This window comes from Macaca thibetana, chromosome 3, assembly GCF_024542745.1.
Source record: "Macaca thibetana thibetana isolate TM-01 chromosome 3, ASM2454274v1, whole genome shotgun sequence".
Classification (NCBI taxonomy): Eukaryota; Metazoa; Chordata; class Mammalia; order Primates; family Cercopithecidae; genus Macaca; species Macaca thibetana.
The window spans coordinates 87875111-87890040 of NC_065580.1; the positions used below are offsets into that span (position 1 = coordinate 87875111).

Genomic DNA, 14930 nt, shown 5'->3' on the forward strand with positions numbered 1-14930 from the left:
TTAAAAAATTAGACAAATTGGACAAACAATGATAAAAGTACAAGCAGTGATAAAAAGCATAAGCAATTACAGAAATTACATAAATTGGACTTTATCAAAATAAAAACTTTTGTGCATCAAAGAACACTGTCGATATAAAGAATTACACTCTCGAGTATTAAAAAAAAACCCACACAATGGGAGAAAATATTTTCAAATCCTGTATCTAAGAGTCTAGTATCCAGAATATATAAATAACTCCTACAACTCAACAATAAAATAACCGAATTTAAAAATGAGCTAAGACAATAAAAAATGTCCAATAAACACAGGAAAACATGCTCATATTATGGAAATCAAAACCAGAATGAAATATCACTTTATCCCCACTAAGGTGGCTACAATAAAAAGAACAACAATAACAAATGCTGGCAAAGATGTAGAAAAATTTGGACTTTCATATGTTGCTGATGGGAACATAAAAAGGTACAGCCACTTGGAAAACAGTGCGGCAGTTCAAAAAGTTAAACATATAGTTATCATATAATACAGTAATTTTTCTAGATATACACTTAAGAGAAATGAAAACATATGTTCTCATAAAAACTTGTATACAAATATTCATAGCAGCATTATTCAAAATAGCCCCAAATAGAAACAACCCAATTGCCCATTAACTGATGAAAGGAATAGACAAATGTGGTATATCTGCACAATGAAATATTATTCAGGCATTAAAAATGCTATAACATAGATGAACCAAAAACATTATGGTAAGTGAATGAAGCTAATCAAAAAGACCATATATTGTGTAAGCCTCCCACCCCTGCCTTTTTTTTGAGATGGAGTCTCCCTTTGTCACCCAGGCTGGAGTGCAGTGGTGCAATCTTGGCTCACTGCAACCTCTGCCTCCCAGGTTCAAGCGATTCCCCTGCTTCAGCTTCCCGAGTAGCTGGGATTACAGGTGCCCGCCACCATGCCCTGCTAATGTTTGTATTTTTAGTAGAGGCAGGGTTTCTTCCTGACCTCAAGTGATCTGCCCACCTTGGCCTCCCAAAGTGCTGGGATTACAGGCATGAGCCACCCCATCCAGCCTTGTATGAGCCTATTTATATGAAATTTCCAGAATATACAAATCCATAGAAGCAGAAAATAGATCAACATTTTCTAATAGCTGGCAGAAGGAGGAATGGGTAGTGACTGCTAATGAATATGGAGCAGCTTTTTGGGATGATGAAAATATTCTGGAATTAGTACTGATAGCTTCATAATCTTGTGAATATACTGAAAACCACTGAACTGAACACTAAAGTGATAAATGTTATGCTACGTAAATTTTCAGTTTTTAAAAAAGTACTTTTTTACATAGCATTGTTGTAAGACTAAATTAAAGAAAGTATGTAAAGTGCACAGGACCTGTATTCGATAAATACTAATTCTTATTATTTTTTTAAAGGATTGAATGGTAAAGATGGCTTTCATTCATTTGGGGGAAACAAAAATAATTACAGTTTATATGAGATATGGAAAGAGGATACAAGTCTGTTAAAATATTGTTTTCAAAATACTTTGTATAGGGCTAATGAATCAAAAGGACCACTTTATCCACATTTTCCTGACAAGTGAAATTTGCGCTAATGTAGGTACACCAAGATGTGCTTCTTATAAGTATCACTACAATAACAAACACCTAGGGATGGACACAGCACTCCATCCAATAACTGTGTGAACTCCTTACCAAATTATTATTATGACTAATATGTTGGTTACTATATCACATAATTGATATGAAAAAATACAATGTAATCACAATAACAAAGATGTCAAGAGTTTCATATCATCATTAATAGAGCTACTGGCTGTAGCAAAAATATTTTAAATTATCAAAGCTAACCTATAATGTTTTCACAGGTACAATATGTAGTGGTGAACATATACCTTTAAATAGCACAGCACATTGTAGAAGTCACTCTATGTCATAAGAAGTGTATATAAATAACTGTTTATGATTCTACATCCCTGAAAAATGTGCATGCTGCACTAAATGTTTAATGTGTCCTTGTCCAAAGGGGAATACAATATTAATTTTGTTTTGAGGACAAGTTGACTCTAGACAAAAATAGGTAAGTTAGGTAGGTACAACAATTTTAGAAAATTCTGTTCCTGAGGTGGTGGGATTTTTTGGGAACTTAGCTTTCTCAAGAACATAATATTAAAAGACACTCTGTAAATTCATCAAAGTTTAATGACGAAGAGATACAATAAATGTTATGAAGTTTAGTGGGGGATACTTTGGAAGTAAATGCCAAAGATTAAAATTTAGAGAAGACCAAAACCACGAAACAGTTCACAAAGTTTTAGTTGAATGAAAAATTGTAAAAAATCACATCCAATTTCTTCAAACAATTTGTTTCTTCTGAGATTTCAGGTTTAATTTTGGTTATCCCATGACATGTAGTTCACAACACTGGGAAAAGAAGGGAAAAAAAGAAAAAATATATTTTATTTGCATAGTTCATATTTTTAATATTAATGTACATATCTAAGAATGTTTTCTTCATAGAGCTTTCATTCTACTTTTGTTTTATGTGTAATTAAAATTCAAGAGGATTTGACATCCCAAATCCTTTTTTTTTAGATTATACTTTATGTTCTAAGGTACATGTGCACAACATGCAGGTTTGTTACATATGTATACATGTGCCATGTTGGTGTGCTGCACCCATTAACTTGTCATTTACATTAGGTATATCTCCTAATGCTATCCCTCCCCTCTCACCCAACCCCACAACAGGCCCCGGTGTGTGATGTTCCCCTTCCTGTGTCCAAGTGTTCTCATTGTTCAATTCCCACCTATGAGTGAGACCATGGAAACCATCATTCTCAGCAAACTATCACAAGAACAGAAAACCAAATCATTTTTAAATGTTTTTCTGTATATGGTCAGCGGAAAACACAAAATAAAGTGATCCTTCCACCTTAGTTTCCCAAGTAGCTTGGACTACAGGAATGCACCACCAAACCCAGCTATTTATTTTTCATAGAGATAGAGTCTCACTATGTTGCGCATTCTCCACCTATCATTTCTTTATTAATTCTAACCTTAATGAAATAGTTCCTGATTTTTAGATTTACCTCCAATTTCCCCATCCCATCTTAAATACTACCCACAAACTGTTCTGAAAACGCTTTTCTAAATACACACAAGTTTCCTTCTCAAGAACCCATAATTTCTCCTTGTTCATCAAATCAATTTTAAGTATCAATCCTAAGATACCCCATCAACTAACCTAACTTTGCTTATCTAGTTGTATTTTCCCCATTCCCTAACACATACCTTCCACTTCAATCAGACTAATTTTCTTCATTTCCTCAATGTCAGACTCATACTTCTCACTTTATCATGTTTAATTATAAAACCTACTCATCACTTACTTAAATTGTACCCATTCTATAAGATCCATCTTGTGAAGTACTTGTTGGTGCCATATGTTCTTCACAATAACTTATATCTTGTATTGTTTATGACATTTAATCAATAAGCCATGTTTCTCATGTAATTGAAGAATAGGCTGGTGAAATCTTAAGTGCTTAACCAATGTGCATTGAACCGAACTAAATTTATATAGTTAACTTGAATTTATATACTTCAATATTGTACTGTTGAGGTTAAACATCTTAAAAATTACTTTCATATTATTTTATATTATTTATTTGGTCACTTCCAAGTTTTCTCAGTGACAGAGCTCATGGACCACAGTGAGCTGTAGCTGTGCCACTGCACTCTAACCCAGGTGACAGAGCAAGACCCTGTCTCAAAAATAAATAAAAACAAATGACAGATGAAAACTTTATTCCATCATATGATGTAATTTTATACATGTGGAAGTAAATGAATAAGCTTTCATGCACAGAGCACTGGAAACTTTGATGTAGTTTATTCTGTCCAATATATAAAATTATCTAGCAAAGTAATGAGTACTTAGTGTAATTCTCCTGTTTTCTGAGTTCACCTGTTGAGGAAAAACTGAAGGGTGTTTTCGTAGTCAAGGTTCAAGTGAATTTAAGTCCTGAGGGATGAAAACTAAAGTATATATACACATAAATATTTTAGGGAACTTTCTTAGGAGACACAGACACACAGACACACACACACACACACACACACACACACACCCCCCTAAGAAAGTCTCAAGGAAAAAAATATCAGTGGAATGAGCCCTTTTAGGAGAAGCAGAATAAAAGACTGATTACAAATCAAAAAGCCAAAGAAGAAGCCATAGACAGAAATGGAGACAAGATCCAAAAGCCAGGCTGAAACAGGAGGGCAACGAATCAAGTCAGGAAATAACTGATATGAAGCACACTGGTGCCTTAATAGGGGCTGAATATGTGGGCTAGTTTAAAGGTGAAAAAGTCTCTTGACTCCATAGATACAACAACACATATTTCTAAAAAGGAATTCATTGAAAAGGGGGAGGAGAATTATTTTATTCCTTTAGAAAGTATAAGATCAAAGGACAGAGCAACATTTTTCCAAATCTGCTCAAATCTTGCCAGACATGGCATTGTGTCACTCCACTTCCACTTACAGAATTAGCCATAGTGCTTCTAATTATGACCACTGCAAAAAAAGTAAAAATACTAGTAAAATGTAAATTGAAGTGAAAACTATTCATTTATAGGAAAGGTATCATAAAACTCACAGACATTCTTGGAACTGGAGATTTATAAAATCTAGATACCAACTGAATATGCAATTGTTTCTTCTGCATTATTTGCCCAGGAGAACTAATACTTCACAAACTGTGTTTAGACTATATTAGCTGAGCAAAATTAATGACAAGAGAATGCCATGAGACAATTTTGATGGTGGCTTTTCATATCATGAATACCTATCTTTCAAAAGAGGAAGCAATATTAAATATGCTTAATATGGTTTAATCCTCTCAAAGACTTCGTAAGGTATGAATGAAATTCGAACGTGTGTCAGTTAGGTTTTAGTACAGGAAACAGAGTAAGTTTCAGGTATTTTAAGTAAACAGGGATTTAAAACAGGGAATAACATGCTTACTAAATCTTTGAAAAGACTAGAGAGAAAGGCTCTAGGCTGGGAATTCAGAAATGTTTCCAGAACACTGTAGAACTGACTTATTAGAGAAAAATGACCTTTGCTTCAATCAGAAAAGTGGGGACTCCAGAAGTCACTACAAAATTTATTGACTTCAAAATCATACCACTGTAGCTATAATTAAGAGATCAGGGAGCCACTACTGCTCACACCCCTACAGCCTCTCAGACCCTAGAACTCGGATGCTGGAACCCATCACAGAAAAATCATGTTTTCACATCTCACTTATTAGCAGAAAACAATGGACGCAGCAGGAAGATGACCTCCACTTGACTTTTGCCTCCGAATTTCAACAAGTGCATCTAATTGGATGAAACTTATTTACATTTAGAAGTTTAATGGCACAGGAATCTGGGAGAATGCAGTTTTTAGCTTTCCAGCTGCTGTAGTATAGAAATACACAGTATGAAAAAGTGCAAATGGTTGCCAGTTGGCCATATCCACCATACTGAGATTCAAAGGTTTTACAAATTTCTTATCCAAGGTCACAGAACTTGTGAGTGCTAGAGCAACAAACTTGAATTCAAAGATTTTGGCCACTTGCCCAGTGCTCTTTCCACTACATCAGTCTACAGCACTGATTACTCTCTGAAGACATTTGCCAAAGGAGACATATTTTCAAATCTTGTGCTAATTATATTTTTCACTGAAGCATTAATTCAGGCATCTGTGAACATCGTTACCTTTTAGTCTTATGTCAAACCTAGTTCTTCTTCCAAACTCAGACTTAATCTTATTTTACAGTAATTACAGTTAAACCAACACTGCTAGGGTTTAATACCTTTGAGTATTTTTCTCAGCAGGCTTGCTGCTTAATCCATTTAATGTCAGAACAACACAAACCTTCTTATTAAAATGGGGGAAAGGACATTATTAGAGACTGCATTAGTGTTTTTTTCTTCTTTGGGGTAAAACCTACCAATACGGCAATATTTGCACCTTATCTTTATTTTGTTTTCTGTTGACTATATACAGAAAAACATTAAAAAAGGGAAGATTTCGGATGTTAAATCCTCTTGAATTCTAATTACACATAAAAGAAAAGTAGAATGAAAGCTCTCTGAAGCAAATATTCCCAGATTTGTACTTTAATATTAAAATTAAAAACAGGAACTGTGCAAATAAAATATTTGGACAAAATGAAAAAATGCCTCAGTAATATCTCATTAATATTCAATTAAATCATCACTTTCATTTCAAATGCACTTTAAAGTAATTTGGGGAACATATTTTAAAATGCACATACATTGACCTAAGTACAAAAATTCCTAACATATACCATAAGAGAAAAATATAAATTACTACCTAACACTTCTGATTAGACTTAAGCAACAATACTGTGTTAAAATTAAAGAGGTGATTAAATTCATATAAATAAAAGGTAGATATCATTATTATAGTTAGAAGAGATTTGATTGTGTTCTTTAAACAAGGAAATAATTATTGTCCAAAAGTTGTTAGATCAAGAGGATCTAGTAGTTTTGTGCTAAGAGCATATAAAAAAAACTATATAATAGGCCAGGCGCGGTGGCTCACGCCTGTAATCCCAGCACTTTGGGAGGCTGAGGCGGGCGGATCACGAGGTCAGGAGATCGAGACCATCCTGGCTAACATGGTGAAACCCTGTCTCTACTAAAAATACAAAAAATTAGCCAGGCGTGGTGGTGCGCGCCGGTAGTCCCAGCTACTTGGAGGCTGAGGCAGGAGAATGGCGTGAACCTGGGAGGCGGAGCTTGCAGTGAGCCGAGATGGCGCCATTGCACTCCAGCCTGGGCAACAAAGTGAGACTCCGCCTCAAAAAAAAAAAAAAAAAAAAAAAAAATATATATATATATATATATAAAATAAACAATGTATGTGGTTTTTAAGGATCAAATAAAGAAGTTTCTGAGTCTTGTGTAGGTTAGATTACATCAGTTTCACAGATTATTTATCTCCACATATTAATCAGATACAGAACATTAACTTTGTAAGAGTTGACATATTTTTAAATCAAAGACAACTATTGTGTTCAGCATAGAAAGCAGTGAAGGCTGTGATTAACCTCGAGAGAAGTTTGGGGTGCTTGCTAGAGAAAACAATTGATCCTGAGATTTTTTCTGAACATTTTTATTTGTCATTGGAACCCATCTTTTGTAAAAGACTGTTTTCACTCCTGAAAGTCATTATGCACTCTATCTCTGTGTGTACACGCACAAACACCTCTATATATAATATACACACATAAAAATGTTGAGGGGTATATTAGAGAGACAGATCGCACAATAAGGCTTTTTCCTTTGCTTTTTACATAGGAAACTAAAATAATAAGTTCAGTTTAACTTCTAAATTCATTCAAATTAGAAACAAAAATAATTAAAAATTGTGATAGCATATTCTTTTTTGTTGAAGGATCTTTCACATTAAAGTCAGCAGTATTATTTGGTAAGTGGGCTAGAGAGTAGAACTTAAAAAATACATCCCTATCTCAGTAATCCCATATATTTAGTATCCTATAAGAAATGACCAGGCTGGGCATGGTGGTTCACGCCTGTAGTCCCTGCGCTTTGTGGGGCTGAGGCAGGTGGATCACCTGAGGTCAGGAGTTCGGGATCAGCCTGACCAATACGGTGAAACTCCGTCTCTACTAAAATTACAAAAATTAGCTGGGTGTGGTGGCGTGTGCCTGTAGTCCCAGCTACTCGGAAGACTGAGGCTGGAGAATCACTTGAACCCGGGAGGCGGAGGTTGCAGTGAGCCGAGATTGTGCCACTGCACTCCAGCCTGAGTGATAGACTGAGATTACATCTCAAAAAACAAAACAAAACAAAAACAAACAAAAAGAAATTACCAAAGACCATAAGTTGTAAACTACAGAAGCTGAAGGCACCTTTATAATGACTTTATATATACATAATTATATATATTATTTTATATATATATATATGTTTGTGTGTGTGTGTACATTCTTTTTTAAACACTTGCTTTTTAAACAGACTTATGTTGGACATATATTTCAATGTCAAAGATATTGCTTTTCATTATTCTTTAGGTAAAATAATGAGGTGTACATGACTCTAGTAAGAGCTAATTGGAAAATAACAACATTTGACACTCCTTTTCTGTTTTTGTTTTCTTATTTTTTGACTATTAATTAAAAGGATGTGCAGAAAAAATATGAAAAATTAAGTGTTAATTTCATGGTGACAGATATTTACCATCTATTTTTTCTGAGCATAACATATAGTAATATAGAACTCAGAAATTACTGGCTCAATGCTATTGTTTATTACCAAATTAACCATTATTATTCTAGTCATCTATTGAGCAGTATAGTTTCCAAATAAAACTTAAATTGCCACTTAGAGACCCGACCCTAAAGATGTAATGACATAAAGTGCTCAGTTTTGAGAAGTGTATTTCACTTTGTGTACTGATGTATTTTCCTCATCTTGTTGAGCAGATACTAAAAGGTAAGAAAAGGGCTATTAAGCTACAGCTATTAAGTACTATTTATTATTATTGAAAAAAATCACCTTTAGCTCGACTGATAATGACATTTCTTTTAGAAGGACTGAGTGTGTGCCTAAAACCACGACCTACTTCATAATTGGCTAATACCTTCAGTATGAACAAACTTTTTAAGCATAAACTGTTGTATGTGAGGCTATTTCTTTTATTAATATTTCATGTAGGGCATGTTTATAAAGATTTGAGAAAATTATATCAGAATGTCAACCTTTTTGTATCCTAAAATAGGCAAATATTAATTAAAACAAAGTGGTCTGGGGGATTGAATTACCCTATACTGACCTCCATTTTTCTCATCATCTTGTTAATGCAGTTCTTACTGAAATTAACATTTGTCTGAACTGTTCAAGAGTAACTAAAAAAAATCAAAGTTTGCATTTTATATCATTCATTTGCTTTACATATACAATCAAAGCACTCTAGCAGGATACAGATTGGTGTTTTTACTAATACAGATGTATGTTGACTTTCTTTTAATAGAGGAGATTTGCTTCAAAGAATTATACAAAAAGCTGGCATAAATATGACCACTCACAAAATGTGTTTAAATAATAATATGGAAAAATGCAACACAAATATGTAATGAATATTTGAAAACCCTAGTTTCTGAAGAGTTTAGATAGGGATTGTTTACATTATAATCTACTTGGTATTTCTTTAAATACCAATGTATCCCAAAATAATAATTCGATTCACATGCTTTTCTCTGAAACATATTTGCTTTATGTAATTCTTTATTTAAAGACTCAGATTACCAGAATGAATTCAACCAAAAGCCAGGATTAAAAGAATGTAAGAGATTTGTCCAAGATCTGGGAATAAATTGAATCCTTCCTACTCATTTTCATCAGAAGCCCTTGCTTCTGTGAAGGCAGATGGGAGCTCCATCTACATTCAGACAGGAAGACCACTCAACTAAAGTTTAAAGTTTTACAAGGAAAATTCCTACAGCTTGCTTTAGGAGAGAAGGGTGGAGACCATTCTGTTTTACAGGACACTCCACCCTCAGCTATATCCCCTTGAATAATTATGTAACCAGATCTCCTTCATCAACTTACCAATCAGGTAATGGCAGGTATTTCTGATGCTTGGTATAGGATCTGAGTGAGGAGAGTCCTAAGAATATTACTTATAGCAGCTGTTTTGCATAGTATTAATGTGAAAAGATTTAACTTGCAGTACAAGTTAACATTTGTTCCAAAAGTTTTTTTTAAAAAATCTATTATTTTAGCATGTAAGTCTTATAGACATAAGTCCTGTCTACTGATACATTAGAAAGTCTCAGAAAAGTCAGCGATTATATACAGGAAAGTGGATGCATAAGAACAAGCAAAAAGGTATTAGTAAGGCATTAGAAACTATTACCATCTTAGTAAAATAACTGGTGAATACAGCAAAATGAATAATTCGTGGTTAGTATAAATCAGCTAAATTCTTGAAATGCACAACTAACTACACATATTCTTCAGTCCACAGAGGCTGTACAATGGAGATTTGGGATTCTAACTTTGTTTTTAAACTGGAGAAGTGCAGAAACTTTGAATCTTTTTAAATTTATCTTCCATCTGGTTCCTGTAATATCAAGATTTAGAGCAAGGTCTAAAGCTTCATCTTACGTAAAAGTTAGGTGCCTAATATGTCTCCGTCCTGACCTCCCATGGAAACACTTATCAGGCTTCAGATATTTTTTCTCTCAATTTTTTAACTTGGAAGTACATGGCTATTTATTTTTGCACATATTTTCTTTCTATTGTGCAATTTTTCAACACATGGCAAAGTTGAAAGAATACCACAAATGTTTGTATACCTTTCACAATTGTGTGTATGTGTGTGTGTGTATGTGTATGTATATATATATATGAATGCTGCAGCATGTATTTCCTGAGAATAAGGATCTTCTGTTACATAGCCACAATACCTCTATCACCCGTAAAATCCCGATTCCAGGACACAACCTAGATAAATTAAATAAAAATTTTTGTGGTGGAGCCAAGGATCAGTAATTTTTACAGTTCTCAAGTGACTACAATACACAACAAATGTTGAGAACCACTGTCCACGTATTAATTAAATTTGTTAAACATTTTCAGTAAAGAATACATTTTGTTTCTTAATATGAATAAGAATAATCGCCTTTTGAAGTTTAGCAAATCTAAATTATATATTTTAGGTCAGCGTTTTACAATAAGTTATTTTTCCTTAAGCTATTCTTATCAAGTTAATAATTTTCTGTTAAATAAATGTATTTTATCTTAATTTCAGTTTCTTCTATATCGTGATTTAAAATGCAGAAAGTATGTATTGTTATATAGATTCCAAATATATTTATCTCCAAAGTTAAATGGATTTTAGTAAAAATGATATTTATACATATATATTTTAATAAAATGTTTAATAAATTAGACATGAATCTTAGCACGTGAAACACAAAGCTTTTTTTATAACTTTCCCCATAATCAAATTTTAAATTAGTGAGAATTAAAGGGCCGGAAAGAAAAAAAATTGAAATCCAAACTTACTGCATGTTAACATTTTAATAATGTACTTTCACATGTTAAAAACCTAAATGTTTTTTACAACAAAGCATTATCCATAAGTGAATTAAAAAAATTCTGACTAATAACAAATTATTCCTATATTGTAGTTTCTTTGTCGGAATTAAGATTAGCATTATCTATTAATTACTTCTCTGTGGCTTCTATGACACTGTTGTATCCAAGCAACTGAAGAAGACATTAAGCATTTAGATGTCTATGTCTGTTCTTTGGTGTTAAGAGTAAAAGCAAGCAATGTGTAAACTGATTATTTTTAATAAATGAATCAGAACAGTTCAAAGTGAGATAAGTTATACATTTTAGACTGGAGTAGAAGTCACAAGACCCAGATTCTAGGCTATGATTAGCACGGCACTTGATCTCTCTGGGCCTGAAGTTTCTCACCTGTTAAATGCAGGATTTAGTTATGCCAAAGGTCCCAAACTTTCTCAGTTCACAGCATTCGTAGTGTCTCAGTAATTTTTTCATGGTGTTGCAAGCTAAAAGAAACACCTAACAGTTCCATTTATTAAACAGTTAAATCCAAACTTATGTTTGTCTATCCTAACAACTTAGTAGCTATTTAAAAAGTAATATACATTAACATTTTTCATTCTTAATGGGATGTGCACATCTGTTGAGCACTTTATAACTTCTCAAATCTTGGAATAAACTTGGAATCCACTACCCTCATTCCTGTTCTACAGTAATTTTCCCATAGTCCTTGTGTTTTATTACAGCAATTTACAAGAACACAGCCTCACAAAGATATGATGATGTTGTCAAAAGGAATAAAGTACAATTTAATGTGTAGAAGTTCTGAACTACCTCAAGAAAGTGGTTTGCATGGTGTCCAACTGATGTCACTGTGTTGGCCTTGAAAATTTAAAATATTCCATGATAGTGCCCCTCTAAGTTTGTTGTGGTGCTCCTGGGGTGCCTCAGTACATAGTTTAGGAAGTATAGACTACCCTCTGTAAAATACTTCATATAGCTACAATGTATGCTGTAAACTGTAAAAGCAGAGTATGAGTGAAATAGATAATTCTGAGGGCCTGAAGTAAGGAGCTGCAGCATTGAAGAGGAGATTAAAAAGTGATACATGTTCAGTCTGCATGAAATACCCCTTCCTCCCCAGCTCACCTATAAAATGCCTACCCATGCCTCAAAACTCAGTTCAAGCTCCCTCATAGTAACCTCCCCTTACCAAGTCAAATCCACCTATTATACAATCTCAGAGTATTCATTTCACAGTACTTGTTCCAGTTGTAATTATACATTCATTTGTGTAACTATCTGATTAATTCTTGTCTCTCTCGTTAGAATGGAAGCTCTAAGAGGAAAGAACATGTCTGATATCGCTACCATAACCCACAGTGTCTGGTATATTATATGGGGCCAAAATCTTGCTTAGTGAAATGAACTGTGATAGAATAGGTTGAGCATTCATTTTGATTATTTTCCTTTATTCAAGAACAGCTGATATTTATAATAGCATTCCTAAAACATTTTTCTCATACTATTTCTCAGGAGAAAGAAACCCATACACATACAGCTGCATCTGAAACCTCAGAAAGTAAGATCAACCCAATTGATTAAAAGGATGTTCTTTGGATAAGGTAATCAAATGTTCACTGACTCTTATAGCCAAATTAATTGTTATGAGAAAAAAAATCATGTAACTACAAAAAAAAAAAAAAAAACTGCTCACAAAAAAATTTTTAAATCTTAGCAGATGGCCACAAACCATATTTTGAGAACCATGTTCCACAGTGCCAGTACAGGAAGTTTCTAGATCATGGCAGCTCATTTTTTTTAAATGGCATTACACTATACAAGTTTTATTCACATACTAGCAAAACTGTTAAGGTAAGTTCAGTTACTATCAAAATGAATTCTGGGAATTTTATTGATATTCAATTTTAATCTTAATTATGCAAATATCTGTTACTTAACTAAGACTGTGTAACATAATACAGCATATGACTTCTGGATAATGAAAATAACCCTAAAGTTAAACGTAAAAAATAAGGGTATGAAAGTCAAAATAAGGTGGAAAATGACTGTACCTAATAGCCAACAACTTTAAAAAGGGTAGGATATTTTTAAATCTCTAAATTAAGATTGGTTCATTGCATTTAGTACATCTCTTTTATGAAGAGGAGTTATAAGCTACAGAATCAATATATTATGTTTTGATATAAAATTTTCACCCTTCAAGTTCCTAGCTAGGAAGAAATTACTCTTTTACATTTACACGTTTTGAGTAAGCATAGAGAAATGAAGAAATGAAAGAGAAGGGAAAATAGAGATGGTTGATTTTGCCTCTGCAATTGCTAATTCATAAACATCAAACTTTCCCAGTGTACACTGTCTTCTTTGGGAATTTGCTCCATCTTTTTCCTTAAACTGAAAGCTGGCTTACTGAGGCTATCACTTTCCTATAAGCTCTCCCAAATACTGCCTAATTATTTTCTCTTATCACACATCCAGGATATAGAGTGGATGTCCACCTACTTCCCTGTTGTCACTTCCCAGATCACTTTTACTTTATGCTCTTCTAAAATTAAACAAAGATCATCAACCACAAAACACAGTTGTTCTTTTGTAGCTCATGCTAGAATACCCTTTGTTCCATCTCCTTCATCTTTCTGATCCAAAATTTAGTAGCCTACTACATTTCACCCACCATCCTTCTTTCCTCCAGCTATGGTAGAGAACTGCTCCTCCAACTTTATGTACATTTGAATCACCTGGGAGTTCTTGTGAACTTCGGGGTCTGATTTAATATGGACACCCAAAGAGTCTGCATTTCTTATAACTCTCATAAGAAGCTGTGGAGTACTCTGAACAGCAAAGTACTGGAAGTGCTGTTTCTGTTAGTATCTAAACTATTAGTCCTAATCTCCCATTTATGCTTTGGCACTCATTCCCTCCTGCTTTCGCTATCTTAATATCTATCACTCCTTAACTGTTCCCTCAGGTTCCCTACATAGTTTATCTCCACCCCTCTAAGCTGCTCAGTATCACCCATTAAAGAACTAAACCAAAACAAAACTAGAAAACCCTCATTTAACCCTTCACTCCCCCTACATACCATCTGATGTGTCTCTCATCCACAGTTAAACTTGGAAGAATTGTCTGCTTGAGGATGCCATTTCATCATCTCCAGCAATCCTGTACCCACTTCAATGTTATTTGCAGGCCCATTACCCCACCAACACAGCATTCACGAAAATTATCAATGACTACACACTGAGAAGACAAGAATGACATTTTCAGTTCTCCTCTAATTTGAATTTCTCAACAGCATTCAATACTGTTAACTACTCCCAATATTTTTCCACATTGTCCTCCATGACACAACACATAATAGTCCCCTTATTATCTATTTTCCTGTCTATTGTAAAGACTTCCCCCCACCCCAAAAAAGGTCAAGAAAACGCCTAGCCTTCAAGTCTCAACTGAAATCTGGCCTTCTGAAGCCTCCCCAACTAGGAAAATATATAGTCCCATTGGTTGTCTACCAGTTAATTGTAATTCTTAGCCACAAGTCAGCTGAACCACCGTCTCTCAAACAGGCGAAGTTAAGCTCTATATTTGGCATATCTTGATATACTTTGTATAGTCTAGCTACAATGAGTTTGCCTATGCACGAAGATGGCTACCGGCGGGGGGGCGTCGTTACGTCCTACGTCATCACGTGCCGGGATGAGGGTGGGGCCCTCAAGGAAGATGGAATGGAATCCAGATGGGCGGGGGCAAGCAGGACGGGG

The 14930-nt window shown here is 34.2% G+C and overlaps 1 long non-coding RNA gene across 1 annotated transcript; it reads right to left on the bottom strand.

The window, feature by feature from the left end:
- Positions 1 to 2206: 2206 nt before the first annotated feature.
- Positions 2207 to 14816, bottom strand: LOC126950008 (uncharacterized). The gene is made up of 4 exons (XR_007724027.1): positions 14682 to 14816; positions 14252 to 14409; positions 11560 to 11667; positions 2207 to 2446 (listed from the first exon to the last, which is right to left on the bottom strand). It is a non-coding gene; the product is annotated as an uncharacterized LOC126950008 (long non-coding RNA).
- Positions 14817 to 14930: the final 114 nt, after the last annotated feature.